Raw genomic sequence first — 14,760 nt, 5'->3', positions numbered from 1 at the left:
TCTTTTCTTAAAAAGCAAAGCAAAATGTAGACCAGTTGAGCACAGAGGCCCATCTCTCCTTAAGTTTTCTTTGATTCTTATATTCTATAAAAGGAAATGCTGGTGTAAAGCATCATGCTGACTTATAAATGTGCCAGAACAAGCATTACTCCAGGCATGAAAAGAAATCCACTGGGACTGTTTTATTCAAATCCATTCTTTGGGATTCTAGAGCAATAAGATTTGGGCAGCAAATTATTGCTTGTGTCATTGTAAATAATGAGGATAACCATGATTTTAGGTTATCAAAGTTTATCTTCACTCCCTTTGTAGCTATTTTTGTATTCTTTGAGCCAGATTACAAAACTTGAGCAAACTTTTCCGACTTCTACGTTAATACAATAATGATATAATTATTAACTAGATTCATGTTTTCTGTGAATGTTAGTGATTATAATCAGTCAGTATAGTGCCATTGTGCACAGTCAAGAAATTGTGATGGATATAACTAAACTGAAAATGTTTGTGAAAGGAGAGGTGTCAAATGTAAGAGGTGGGTTAAGTTAGAAATTACCTCCTAGGCTCAGGCATTTGAATACTTGGTACCAACTTGGTTGTGCTGTTTGGTGATGTTTTGTTCATACCAATTATTGTTATTGTCTCTATAGACTATTGTGCTTATCTGGGTTTACATCTGCACTGGTGAGACAGGGAGAATTCTAATACTTTTCCTTAAGAATGTATAGTAAAGCCAAGAAAGTAAATATGCCCATTACATAGTCACTTTGATTTCTAAATTCTTCCAGCTATGAGCAGTTAGACACTGACAGTTCTTTCTGTCCCATTACTTTAAAAAATAAAAGGTCTTTCACAATTGAACTACACAAAACAGAAAAAAAAACTTTCTTCAGCTAAAAGCTTAATGTATATTTTCTGATTCCAAATGTGTGAGTAATAGTTTTTTGTTATCTTAGTTTTATAAATGGCCAAAGAGTAAAATAAGGAGCTGTAAGGCTTACACTGTTGAGGAAAATATGTTCAAATGTTTAATATAGCAAAGAAATATTTTAGATATGCATGATGATGGTGGTGTATAAATATATTTCTAGCCATTGGTACAATGTAGCAGAAGAAGTGTCAGTTTGAGGTCAACCTAAGGTACATAGTAAAATTTTGTTAAAAAATATATTTTTAGAATATACAAACTATCCATAAGTCATAAATTCCCACCCAGTAACTGGTAACTAACCTGAGAATATAAAAGTTAAGGAGTTTTCTTCCATCTCAACATTAATCTATTGCTTCTCAAGAATAATTGCACATTATAAATATGTTCATTTATTTTCATTAGCACTATTTGGACACCAATCAGTGCTGTTAAACCAGAAATTCAAATGGGTACTCTGTAAAGAAGGACAAGAGTAAAGAAAATTTTATTTTTCTCTATCAAAAGCACAAAGTGTACTTGAGAAAGAGATTAAAGGTTATCTGATTTATCAGTCAATGACATTTCAATGAGGAACATGTTGATCCAGCAGGTAGTGTTATAAAAGCTCCATGCTGGCTGATCACAGCTGTGTCAGTGAGAAGGGTCTCCATGGAGCCAGTCCTGGTCCTGGTGCTCAGTCTCTCCTGTCTGCTTCTCCTCTCACTCTGGAGACAGAGCTCTGAGAGAAGAAAGCTCCCTCCTGGCCCCACCCCTCTCCCAATTATTGGCAATTTCCTCCAGATAGATGCAAAGAACATCAGCCAATCCTTGACCAATGTAAGTATTCTTTGTGCTCCTCCAATACCTTGATAAAGAAGATAAATTGAAAGCTACTTTAAATGAAAATCTAGTAGAAGAGGAAATATTGATGTAAATAATTCTACAGTCAAAACGCTTGCAGTGTACTGTGCACGTCATGACTTCTGTAGGTCAGAGTAGAGTAGCCTCTGTTCAAACAGGGCATTTCTGCCAGATTGGGGGACTGGGACATGGTAGGTAGGATGGGAGGGGTGACTGAGGTACGGTGAATAGGCCCTGAGAGAGAGGGCAGTCAGAAGGCAGGTAGGTGGCCTACATGGAGTTCTGGTGGCCAGCATCCTGCTGAATGTTTTGTTGTGAAAATTCTTTGTAATCTTTATATAACAACTACCTGAGCCTTGAGCCATTACAAGATTTACTGTAGGTCATCAAGAACTGATCATCATCATAATGTGATAAAAAATGGGCTTCAGAACCATTGGAAGCTGAGTTGCCTGAATAAAAATATATTAAAATACCAAAAAACACTGATAATATCAGTGTGAATGAGGTTGACTCCATGGAGATTAAAGTGACTTTTTGTTAGTATTTACATTTTTCTTTCTAATTTCCAGCTTTCAAAAGTCTATGGCCCTGTGTTCACCCTGTACTTGGGCAGGAAGCCCTCTGTGGTGTTGCATGGGTATGAAGCAGTGAAGGAAGCTCTGCTTGATCATGGGGAGGAGTTTGCTGGAAGAGGAAGCTTGCCAATGGATAAAAGAATTAATAAAGGCCTTGGTAAGTAAGTGTACATGTTCATGTGTGTGCTGCACAGTATTTACAGTGGAAGTGAAGAAAAAAGGAGGGGTGGACTTCTTCCTTAGGTACACTTTGGATCTCTCTGTTATTTCCACCCATCAGAGCTCTCATCTGTTCCTAGAATCTATTTCTAGTGTTTTACCATTTCTTTTAGGCATTATTTTTAGCAATGGAAGCAGATGGAAAGAGATAAGGCGCTTCTCACTCATGACTCTACGGAATTTGGGCATGGGTAAAAGGAGCATTGAGGACCGTGTTCAAGAGGAAGCACAGTGTCTTGTGGAGGAACTAAGCAAAACTAAGGGTAAGTGAAGATTTATACATTTACAACTTTATCTATGTATGTGTGTAGGTTATGTTGATAATATCCTATTGTAAATTTTTCTTTGTTTTTAAATCAGAAACAAAGAACATAGGTTTCATGTTAATTTTCTGCTGAGCTGCAAAACTATGGATTTCCATTATCACAAGTGTAATTTCTCTTTGTGGATCATTTCACTTCAGAATAAGTGTTATTGATAATGGTGACAGAGCCAATTCAGGATATTTGTTTTCATTTTCTTGGATTACAGAGGTTTAAGGAAATTAACTGGGCAGTACATGGATTCTTCTAGGCCAATGTTTACAGTCTGGGGTAACAATGATGTGATTTATGGCTTTCATTTCTTAGCCAAGTGTAATAGAATATTCATTAATTATTGTGTCTGCAATAGCATGTTATCAAGAATATACCGTTTTTTGTTTAAAATTTTTTACTCTATTGTGAATCTTATCTCATGTATTTTGATTGTGATCAGCCACCAACTCCTCTGAGATACACTTCCACTTTTCTCTACCCTACTTTTTTTTGTCCCTTTATTTAATATCCACCAAACCCGATTTGTGCTTGTCATATGCAATTGTTTAAGAAAATTTTTGTTAGTACTTTCAGAACTTAGTAGTTGTTTAAAAATATGTTTTCAGCCGGGCGGTGGTGACGCATGCCTTTAATCCCAGCACTCGGGAGGCAGAGCCAGGCAGATCTCTGTGAGTTCAAGGCCAGCCTGGGCTACCAAGTGAGCTCCAGGAAAGGCACAAAGCTACGCAGAGAAACCCTGTCTCGAAAAAAACCAAAAAAAAAAAAAAATGTTTTCACTGAAATAGAATTACATAATTCCTCCCTCTTTCTCCTTCTATCACTTCTCTAATGCCCTCCCTTGTCCCTTCTCATGCCTTTTACACTCTCAAGTTGATAGTCTCTGTTTCTTTATTATTGTATATATGTATATACATGTACACATACATGTAAAAACTCTTGAGTACTCTTTGTTGTTGGATATCAAGTATATGATTTCAGGGTTGACCACTCTGCACCTGGACAACCAATAAGAGAGCTTAAGCTTTGGAGAAGATAATTATCCTTACCCCAGGAGTCATTAGTTGTGTGGAGCTCCCTTCTAGGGGAAGGACTCTGAAAATTTTCCCTTTGCGCATTAGCACATCTATTGATTTGGCCATTTTTCCAGTCTTGTTTTTGCAATCATTTCTAAGTGAGACTGTTTTATAGTAGACTTCTTGATATTCCGGTTCTTACAATCTTTCTGCCTCCTCTTCTGTGATGTTTCGTGAGTCATAGATGTAGGTGTTGTGATGTATTTGTATCTGTTGAGGCTGGGATCCCCACAATCTGTTGGTGTCTAAATTATATCCAACTATGGCTCTAGGATGGACTCCATTTGCTGTAGAAAGAGATCTCTTTAGTAAGGGGTGGGAGCTACAATTACCTATGCATATAAGGATATGACTTAGAATGTAGTAAAGAATTATGCTGGTCAACCAAATCTGGTAGTAGGTTCTTTTATAAGGCCCATCACCTCACTAGCCCCACAAAGCTGTCTCATTTTTTAATCATATTCAACATCCCTCCTCCCCTTCTTCCTACATCTACTCACCATTTTGTTCGTGACCATTTCTTTTCTAATTTTTTCCACAAAGGCCAATTTGTGCTGTTCAAATATTCTTGTATGTGTGACCTTCCACCAAAGTATCAGGGTGGATTTATCAGGGTCTGTACTCTTAGAGAAAATTGACCCTTCCTCTTCCAGAGGCTAATATTTGCCAGTAACATCTCCATTAGGGGTAGAACATCATGCCCAACTTCCATCTCCATGCCAGGACTTTTTTTTCTGTCTTTGGCTTGCACAGGTCTTGTGCATATTGTCACATTTTCTGTGAGTTCATATGTGCATCTGCCCTGCTGTGCCCAGAAGACATCATTTCCTTGTAGTCATCACCACCTCTGGCTCTTATGCTCTTTCTCCCCCCTCTTCTTCAATGATCCCTGAGTCTTTCTAAGAAAGGGTGCAGTACATAATATTTAGGGATGAACACTTTGCAGTCTCTTATTCTTTGCACCTTCGCCCTTTGTAGCCTTGGTGTTCATCATCATCTACTGTAAACAGAAGCGTCTTGGATGGTGGTTGAGAAATATCTTGTATGTGTGGTTTTCTTTTTGTTTTACTTACTAGGGGCTACACTCTTAAGGAAAACTGACTCACATTCTCACTAAGTATTGCCACTAGCTTCTTGACTATTGGTGGGACTTTGTTCCCACTTCTTCTCTCTATACCATGATTTGATCTCGCTTAAAATTACACGGGTCTTGTGAATGTTGTCACAACTCCTTTCAATTGACATGTGCAGCTGCCTTGATGTGTTCATGAGACACTGTCTCCTTTTCATCACCCACCACCCCTGCCTTTTTCTGTCCCTTCTTCCATAATGATCTCTAAGCCTTAGGAAGAAGCAGTGAGTTACAGATGTCCCATTTATGGCTGAGCATACCATAGTCTTTTTTTGCTCTGTGCCTTGAGTGGCTGTGGGTTTCCATGTTAATCATCATCTAGTACAAATAGGAGTTTGACTGATATGGATTGAGAGATACATGAATCAATAGATATCACTGTAATTTATTTGGAATTGATTAATACTATACCAATTCAGCAGAGTGATAGTAGATTCTCCCCCAAGGTTGATGATATGTCTAGGCAAAGGGCTTTGACCTGATAATGGTGCCAAGTATGGGATTTATCTCATGGAACAGGCTTAATACAAAAAATAATGTTGTTTGTAATTTCCACAGTGTTTATGCTCACTGTGGTACAAGTTGATATGTCTTGCCAGGCAAGTTGTTATTGTAACTTGCAGAGTTTATAGCTGAGTGATATTGATTATTACTTTTCTCTTCTGGTAGCCCACATAACATCTTCCAGCACTATGAGAGCTATCCTATATCAAAAATTTTAGAAATCTAAAATTAAAAACTTAATGATGCAACAAAAAAATCTTGACAAAAGTGAACAAAAAATACCATAAGATGTTATATAGGAAGAAGGGATTGGAAAATGTTTACCAATCTACAAACCACATTATTGAACTAATACTCTGAATAGGGTTTGATTGAATTATAGTCATCGTTTACTTCTTTTAAAAAATAACTATTATTGCTGCTAATACTGCATATTGTGTGGACTTCATAAAGACATTTCATAGCAGTGCAACATGTGCTTTGAACATGCTCACTCACCATCACCTTTCAGGCCTCCCCATTCCCATTTTTCCTATTGCATCCTCCCCTCAGCCTTCTTTGTTATACTTAAAAAGATTATTTTTATTTTATGTGTATAATTGTGGCCTCTGGCAGTTGGATGAGGACTTATACCAGGTGCTTCAGCTGGCTTTTTGGAGCCCATTCCCTATGGTGGGAGACCTTGACAGCCTTGAGGCAGGGGGAGGGAGCTTGGTCCTCCCTCAACTTGGTATGCCAGCCTGTGATGACTCCCCAAGGGAGGCCTTACCCTTTATAATGAGTAAATGGGGGGTGTGATGAGGGGGAGGTAGGGGATGGGGCAGGGGAAGGTGAGGGAAGGGGAATTGTGATTGGCATGTAAAGATAAAAAAAAATTAAATAAAAAGATTTTATTTTAAATGTTGGCCTTCACATTCATGTGTGCACCACTTGTGTGCCAGGTGTCACAGAAGTCAGAAAATTGTATCAGACTCCCCTGGAACTGGGGGTTACAGAAAGTTATGAGCCACCAGGTGGGTGCTCAGAACTGAACTTCGTTCCTCTAAAACATCAGCAAGTTCTTTGAATGCAGAGCTATCTGTCTAGCACTGACTTTGTTATACTTTGTGCCTATCTTTCAAATACTGCATTTACTTCCTATGGAGCAAATGTATTGTTTTAAATGATGAAATGAGAAAAGGGAAGTCTCTATTCCCACATTCATGTTGTTTCCCCCTCTTACTTAAACCATAAATAAAAGCTTTCCTTTCATATAGTAATGTAAACAAATCCACATGGAAGTGGCCGCTCTTGAGATTACACATTATTGTCCTGTGAGGAGGAGAAATTTTCCCCATTTTTTCTTCTCATACCAGAACTCACCTGCAGTGTTGCCATTTCCTCCTTCCTTGGGTCAATACTTGCTTCCTTGGTTACTCATTGTGGCTGCAGATCTTCCAGGTGTACACTCCTCTATTTAAATCCCAGTGTTATATGACAATTAGGCATTCCAGTGAGAAACAATTCTGTTCTGAATACTAGAAATTTTAGGTTTATAAAGTCTTTTGTTTTCTTTCAAGTACCAGACAGAGAAAAGTGTAAACATTGGTGTAACAGATATGTTCTGTTCTTATTTAAGTAGTGAGGTTGAGGCCACCTTAAGATTAAGGTACAAGTGATGTGGGCATTCTATATATAACAAATGCTTAGCTGTTAGTAAAACTGTAGAAAAGATAGGGTTGAAATTTTCTAAAAATTCTTTACCTGTTAACAAAAACAAAATGTCTTCTTTGTATATTTTAATGATATTTTTCCAATTGTCCCCAACTCTCCAGGCTCACCCTGTGATTCCACCTTCATCCTGAGCTGTGCTCCATGCAATGTCATCTGCTCCATTATTTTCCAGAATCGTTTTGATATAAAGATCAGGATTTTCTTAACTTGATGAAAAAAATGGATGAGAATATCAGGATTATGAGCTCCCCCTGGGTGCAGGTGAAGTCAAGATCCTTTTCTTTTTAGAACATACATATTATCTTTCATTCTCATAGTTCAAATTCAATATAGACCAAGAAGTGAGGTGCACAAACACCACAGTTTGGAATAATATATTATTGAAAGAATATTTGGAAGTCAGGTCTAAAACTTTTGCTATACAAATAGCAAAACTGGAAGGCAAATGCGAGGTTGGCTCAAGCCTGCTAGTTCTCTATCCATCTGATGTCCACAGAGCTGTTTTTTGTAAAATATTATTGCAATCACATCTAGAAGTGTGGCCAGTTGTTCACAGGACATTCTTCTATGCATAACTCTTATCCTCTTTTCTATTACTAAACACATACTCATCATATTACTAGGTAGGAATATTTTAGTTTATAAAGAATATTCTCTTAAAGGCATAAGAATATTAATGGCAATTAAATCTGCTAGGAAACAATGAGTAGTTTCAGTGGTTTGATATGTCAGCTGGAATCCTAGTTGACAAGATGACAGCTAGAAATGAGAAGATGAGTGGTTTAATGCTGTGTGGCCCACACACATGTTCTCAACATTGTCTTAGACTGTACTGGCACCTCCTAAACTATCATAAAGAATGGCTGTGATCAGGGCTGCCCAGTGCAACAAGGCTTTGGGCAGTTGGGCTGTACTATGGTGAGCAAATGTATGGTGTGATATGGGAAAGAGAAAGATAGAATGGTTCATGTCCAGTGAACAGAGGCACATCTAAAACGATGAAAGCAGTGAGCAGGAAACTGAGGTGGGTGACTTGATTGCTACCCAGGAACACGGTGCTATCTGGGCCCAGGTCTGGTTTCATGCCCCTATTGCAGCCATGATCTGTGTTGATGTCTGTAGCTCCTGATATCACTGAAGGCCAAGAGGAAAGATCTGTACAGTTGGCCCTGCCCCCTCACTTTCTACATCACTAGGGATATCAGGACCTCTACCTCCTATGGGCAGCACAGTGGAGTTGATCCTGTTTACAGGGGTAGGGTGAGCCAGCCCCAAGGATGTGAGCTTGGGCAATCTGACCCTGTCCCTCATCTGACATATGGTAGCATGGGGAGGGGAGAGATGCTCCACCAACTGCAGGTGGGAGAGCTGCCCTTGCCCGCACCAGCTGCAGTACTCAGGAGTTCAGACTGCACTTTGCCTGGGCAGCCGAGTACAACCGACACTGTTGGCAGGGGTGTAGGTGAGTCAACCCAGAAGGTGTGAGTATGGAAGAGCTGGTCCCACTAACTGTCTGTCTTGTGGTGGTGTGGTTGGGATAGAGATGCCACCTTTAGTCTTCACTCCTTGCAGTCTGAGGCAGATGAGGGAGCTGACCCTCACCCTTAGCAGGTGCAGCACTCAGGAAAGGAGGCCATGCTCTGAGCCTGGGTAGCACAGTAGAGCTGACCCTGTTGGCAGAGGTGTGGGTGAGCTGGCCCTGAGGGTGTGAGAATGGGATAGCCTGGCAATTCTCCATCATCTGACATGTGGTGGTGAGGGAAAGGGCAAGATGACCTCCACCTGCCACCTGTTTTGGGTGAGGAAAGTGACCCTCCCCCTTACCAGCTTCAACACCGGGACCTTGCCTGAACAGCACAGCAGAGCTGACCTGTATGAACATTTTGGTGTAGGGGAGAGGGGGCTGAGTGTGAACCAGCTGAGAGAATGTGAGTGAGAGATCTGGCCCCTCCCTCATCTGCCTTATGGCGGTATGGGTGGGGGAGAGATTCCCTCCCTTCCCTCACATCCTCTGGCAGGTGGGAGGGCTGGCTTTGAGGTCATAATAGTGGGAGAGCTGTCCCTGCCCTTCACCAGCTGTAGCACTGGGGAGCGTGGCCCTGTACCTTGCTTGGGTAACACAGTAGACCTGGCCCTGGGAAAGCCAACTCTGAGGGCATGAAAGCAGCTCATTTCTATAAGGGGTGAACTAGCCAGGGCAATGTCAGAGAGCCCACCTTAGGCCTGATGGTGGGGGAGAGCTGGAGGGCTGGCCAACACTGCAACTTCCCAGGCTCAGGACAATGTTATGAGTTAGCCCACCCCAACATCCACCCCATCTGTGATCTGCTGGAGCATGTGGAGGGGCTAGTCCTGCAGACCTCAGACTTGAAGATCTTCACAGTGCAGGGCAGTGGCAGGATATCCAAGAAAACTCCCTTTGAATACCCAGTATTCATAATGTAACAGAAAACAGAGGCCTTGAGCCAGATCAATGACTGGTAGTGAACACTTGTAAGTAAAGATGTGTGGATAATAGAATTACTGCATAACTCACTGTATGGTGATATTTTATTTGTACTGAAATGTGATTTTATTTGTATGTTAATAAAGTTGCCTGGGGGTCAGAGCTAATAGCAAACCATCGCAGAAGCTGTGCGGTGGTGGTGCACGCCTTTAATCCTAGCATTCCAGAGGCAGAAATCCATGTGTTCAAGGATACAGCCAAGCATGGTGACTCACGCCTTTAATCCCAGGGAGTGATGGCAGAAAGCAGAAAGGTACATAAGGCGTGAAGACCAGGAACTAGAACCATTTAGCTGGTTAAGCTTTCAGGCTTTCTAGCAGCAGTTCAGCTGAGAGCCATTGGGATGAGGACACAGAATCTTCCAGTCTGAGGAAATAAGGCCAGCTGAGAAGTTGGCCAGGTGAGGTTAGCTGTGGCCTGTTCTCTCTCTGATCCTCCAGTGTTCGCCCCAATAACTGGCCTAAGGTTTGATTTTATTAATAAGAACTTTTAAGATTCCTGCTATATCACTGTGTTACACTATAGCTTCGACGAGTGATTTTTCTTTTGTCCTCTTTAATTTTATTTATTTTATTTGGGAGATTATTGTAAGGGCAGAGGGTGGACTAGGGGGGTTGAGGAGGTGGGTGGAATCGAGAGGCATGGTGTGAGGGACACAAACAATAAATAAAAAGCAAATTAAAGAAAGAATGATTGTGATCATAGAGAAATCACTAAAGGCAGTGGTACAGTTTTGCTTTCAAAGCCTCTTGGAGCCTTACCCACTTCTAAATACTCATTTCATGTCATAAGCTGGTTTACAGGAGTTAAATATGTATGTGCTATTTTTATGCCATAAATAATTTTTCCAACTCTCTTCACTTGTGCCATTATCTAAAAACTGTAAATGACAAAAATTTGCACCATATATTTCAGAATAATTGGAAATAAATGGTATAAGCCGTCAGTGAATTTTCACAAATATGCTTTACACTAAAATGGATTCAAGAATGTGGGAAACTGATTATGATTCTTGATCATTTGTGCAGTAATTTCTCCCCCAAATCTCTCTACTATCATGTAGAATTGCTACATACATGAAATAATACACACACCTTTTCCTTATGTTAGACACCATTTTTCATTCATGTCTGAATCTATAAACCCAAATTGGTCTTGATATATATTATAGATATGTGCATTTCCTCATATCTGTTCATTTAAAAAGTTCTTTGGCAAGGGCTGGAGAGATGGATCAGTGGTTAAGAGTGTGCACTGATCTTCCAAAGGACCTGAGTCTAATTTTCAGCATTCATGTTAGGTGTCTCAAAACTACTAGCTTCAGGGGATCTGATAGCTTTGGCCTCCAAGGCACCCATACATAGATGGCACACACAGTTATGCATGCATACACACACCACACACATGATTAAAAGTAAAACAATTCATCTTAACACAAAATTCTTGGTCCAATTTTGTAGGTCTGCAATAATTTCCCTTGGCTATTTGACTATTGTCCAGGAAGTCATCGAACGGTATTGAAAAATGTTGATTATGTCAGAAGTTATCTTTTGGAAAAAATAAAAGAACATCAGGAATCATTGAATGTTGCAAACCCTCGTGACTTTATTGATTATTACCTGATTAAACAAGAGCAGGTAAAATGTTAATATTAATTTATTTTATTGCTTCAGCATTTTGTGGTTAATTGAACACTGAAATGTTTGTCAGAAATGATTTAAGTCAGTAGCATTTGAAAAACAATTTTAGTATGGATTATGTGTTGGGACGCACCATATGAATACCGATAAAAATAAAGGGAATTTGCTAACTGGAGCACATTCCCTCTGTTCTTTAAAAAGTGTAGCAGAGGAAAATACAACACAAAGGCAGGAAAGATAGGAAAAAATTCCAATCAAGTAGAAAATAATCAAATATCATGGCAGTGTGAAAATTGGCACCATAAATGCACATAGTATGGCTAGATTTCCTGCATGTCTAGTGGATAAAAATTGATCTGGCCATGATGTTTATTTTATTTTATTTTATTTTATTTTTGTTTTGTTTTTCATAATGTTTATTTTAAAATTAAAGATCCAGAAGTTAATTTCAGAAGCACCTAGTGGTGTATGGAGAAGTATGTCATGGGAAAGAGTAGGTATATGGAAGAATGAGGTGTTGAGTATAAGTTCAAGTTAATTTTCCCTGAAATGGGTTAAAGATTGGTATCTATTGGGTATCCTTTCAGCATGATCTGCATTGGCATTGTGTAGTTTATTCAAAAGACACGTTTCCATTGGATTTCCTTGGGACTCTGTAAAAACCTGCTGGTTGACTATAGATGTTTGGGTTTGATTGTGGTCATGGATTCTACTCCACTGATCGTAGTTTGTTCTTTGCTAGCAATCTACTACCCTGAGTTTTTCATTACTGCAAGGGAGTAACAATACTTAATATCCTGACATCTGAGTTCTCTGATGTTGCTGCTTTCTTTTGACAGACTATTTTGTCTAGTTTGTGCCTTTTAAAATTGTAAGATACAATTCATAAAGACCACTGAATATAAAGTGATATCTCAGGGTTGTAACCATGTTTAATTTATATTATATTCTGGTTTGAAAGCATTCCATTACAATGAAGATAAAACACGCCCACCTCTCCACACCATCTGTAGCAGTTGTTAGTGTGATTTCTGCATGTATAGATTTGCCTATGATGAATGGATCATCTAAACTGACTCAGTATGTGTGGCTTTCAATTTCTACCTTGCACTTGCATAAAATCTTGGACATTTATCTAAGTTTATCTTGTTCAATACTTTCTTCTTTCTTTGCAACAAACTTCATTTTCACGCATTAATAGCACAATGCACTTATTGCTCCTAGAAGGATATTTGTATCATTTCTATCAGCTGTAGGTGTTCTCTGGTAAAATTTTTGGGGTCACTTATGTATACTATCATATCATCTGTAAGTAGTGAAATTTGACTTCTTCCTTTCTAACTTGTATGCCCTTGATCTCCTTTTGTTGTTATTGCACTAGCTAGAACTTCAAGTACTATGTTGAATAAGTATGGGGAGAGTGGACAGCCTTGTCTTGTTCCTGATTTTAACGGAATCACTTTGAGTTTCTCTCCATTTACTTTGATGTTAGCTGTTGGCTTGCTGTAAATTGCCTTTATTATGTTTAGGTATGTTCCCTGTACTCCTGATCTCTCCAAGGCCTTTATCATGAAGGGGTGTTAGTTTTGTCAAAGGCCTTTTCAGCATCTAATGAAATGATCATGTGTTTTTTTTTTCTTTCAGTTTGTTTATATGGTGTATTACATTGACAGACTTTCATATGTTAAATCATTCTTGCATCTCTGGGATGAAGCCTACTTGACCGTGGTGGATAATGTTTTTGATGTGTTCTTGGAGTCTGTGTGCCAATATTTTATTGAGTATTTTTGCATCAATGTTCATAAGGGAGATTGGTCTGTAATTCTCTTTCTTTGTTGCATCTTTGTTTGGCTTGGGAATCAGAGTAACTCTAGCCTCATAAAAGGAGTTTGGAAACATTCCTTCTGTTTCTATTGTGTGGAACAATTTGAAGGGTATTGGTATTAACTCTTCTTTGAAAATCAGGTAGAATTCTGTGTTGAAACCATCTGACTGTTTCTATTTCCTTAGGGGTTATTGGTCTATTTAAATAGTTTATCTGGTCTTGATTTTAACTTTGGTATGTGGTACCTATCCAGAAAATTGTCCATTTCTTTTAGATTTTCCAGTTTTGTGGAGTACAGGTGATTGAAGTATGACTTGATAATTTTCTGGATTTCCTCATTGTCAGTTGTTATTTCTGATTTTGTTAATTTGAATGCTCTCTCTCTCTCTCTCTCTCTCTCTCTCTCTCTCTCTCTCTCTCTCTCTCTCTCTCTCTCTCTCTCTGCTTTTTGGTTAATTTGGATGAGGGTTTGTCTATCTTGCTGATTTTCTCAAAGAACCAACTCTTTGTTTCATTGATTCTTTGTTATGTCCTCTTTGTTTCTATTTTATTGATTTCAGCTCTCAATTTATTTCCTGGCATCTATTCCACCTAGGTGGCTTTGCTTCTTCTCCTTCTAGAATTTTCAGGTATGCTGTTAAGTCACTAGTGTGAGATTTCTCCAACTTCTTTATGTGGGTTAGTGCTATGAATTTTCCTCTTATCAGTGCTTTCATGGTGTCCCATAAGTTTGGGTATGTAGTGCATTCATTATCATTTTTCTCCAGGAAGTCTTTAATTTCTTTCTTAATTACTTCCTTGACCCATTGATGATATAGTTGAGCATTATTCAGTTTCCATGAGATTATAGGCTTTCTTTAATTTTTGTTATTGCTGAAATCTAATTCTAAACCATGGTGGTCTGATAGAATACATGAGGTTATTTTAATTTTTTGTATCTGTTGAGATTCGCTTTGTGAGTGAGCATGTGGTCAATTTTAAAGAAAGCTCCATGGGGTGCTGAGAAGAAGGTATATACTTTTTTGTTAGAGTGGAATGTTCTGTAGCTATCAATTAAGTCCATTTGAGTCATAGCATCAATTAGGTCCCTTATTTCTCTGTTAAGTTTCAAGCTGGCAGATCTGTCCAGTGGTGAGAGTGGGTTGTTGAAGTCTCCCACTATTAATGTATGGGGTTTGATGTGTGATTTAAGCTTTAGTAATATTTCTTTTACAAAATGTGGATGCCCTTGTATTTGGGGCATAAATGTTCAGAATGGAAACTTCATCTTGGTGGATCCTTTCTGTGATGAGTAATGTCCTTCTCGGTCTCTCTTGATTGTCTTTAGTTTGAAAACTACTTTGTTAGATATTAGGATAGGTACTCCAGCTTGCTTCCTAGACCATTTGATTGGAAAGACTTTTCCCAGGCTTTTACTCTGAGGTAGTGTCTGTCTTTGAAGTTGAGGTGTGTTTCTTGTATGCAGCAGAAAGATGGGTCCTGCTT

The 14,760-nt window shown here is 39.0% G+C and overlaps 1 pseudogene across 1 annotated transcript in view; it reads left to right on the top strand.

The window, feature by feature from the left end:
- Positions 1-1,561: 1,561 nt before the first annotated feature.
- The window catches only part of LOC102908747 (cytochrome P450 2C27-like), a 31,482-nt pseudogene continuing 18,283 nt past the window's right edge, over positions 1,562-14,760 (top strand). Inside the window, exons 1-5 of the transcript XR_013048350.1 lie at positions 1,562-1,744; positions 2,341-2,503; positions 2,679-2,828; positions 7,406-7,565; positions 11,271-11,447. The product of XR_013048350.1 is annotated as a cytochrome P450 2C27-like (transcript). The remainder of the gene's footprint in view (positions 1,745-2,340; positions 2,504-2,678; positions 2,829-7,405; positions 7,566-11,270; positions 11,448-14,760) is intronic.

This window comes from Peromyscus maniculatus, chromosome 1 (genome assembly GCF_049852395.1).
Source record: "Peromyscus maniculatus bairdii isolate BWxNUB_F1_BW_parent chromosome 1, HU_Pman_BW_mat_3.1, whole genome shotgun sequence".
In the NCBI taxonomy this organism is placed as follows: Eukaryota; Metazoa; Chordata; class Mammalia; order Rodentia; family Cricetidae; genus Peromyscus; species Peromyscus maniculatus.
This window is presented reverse-complemented; position numbering and strand designations above follow the sequence as displayed.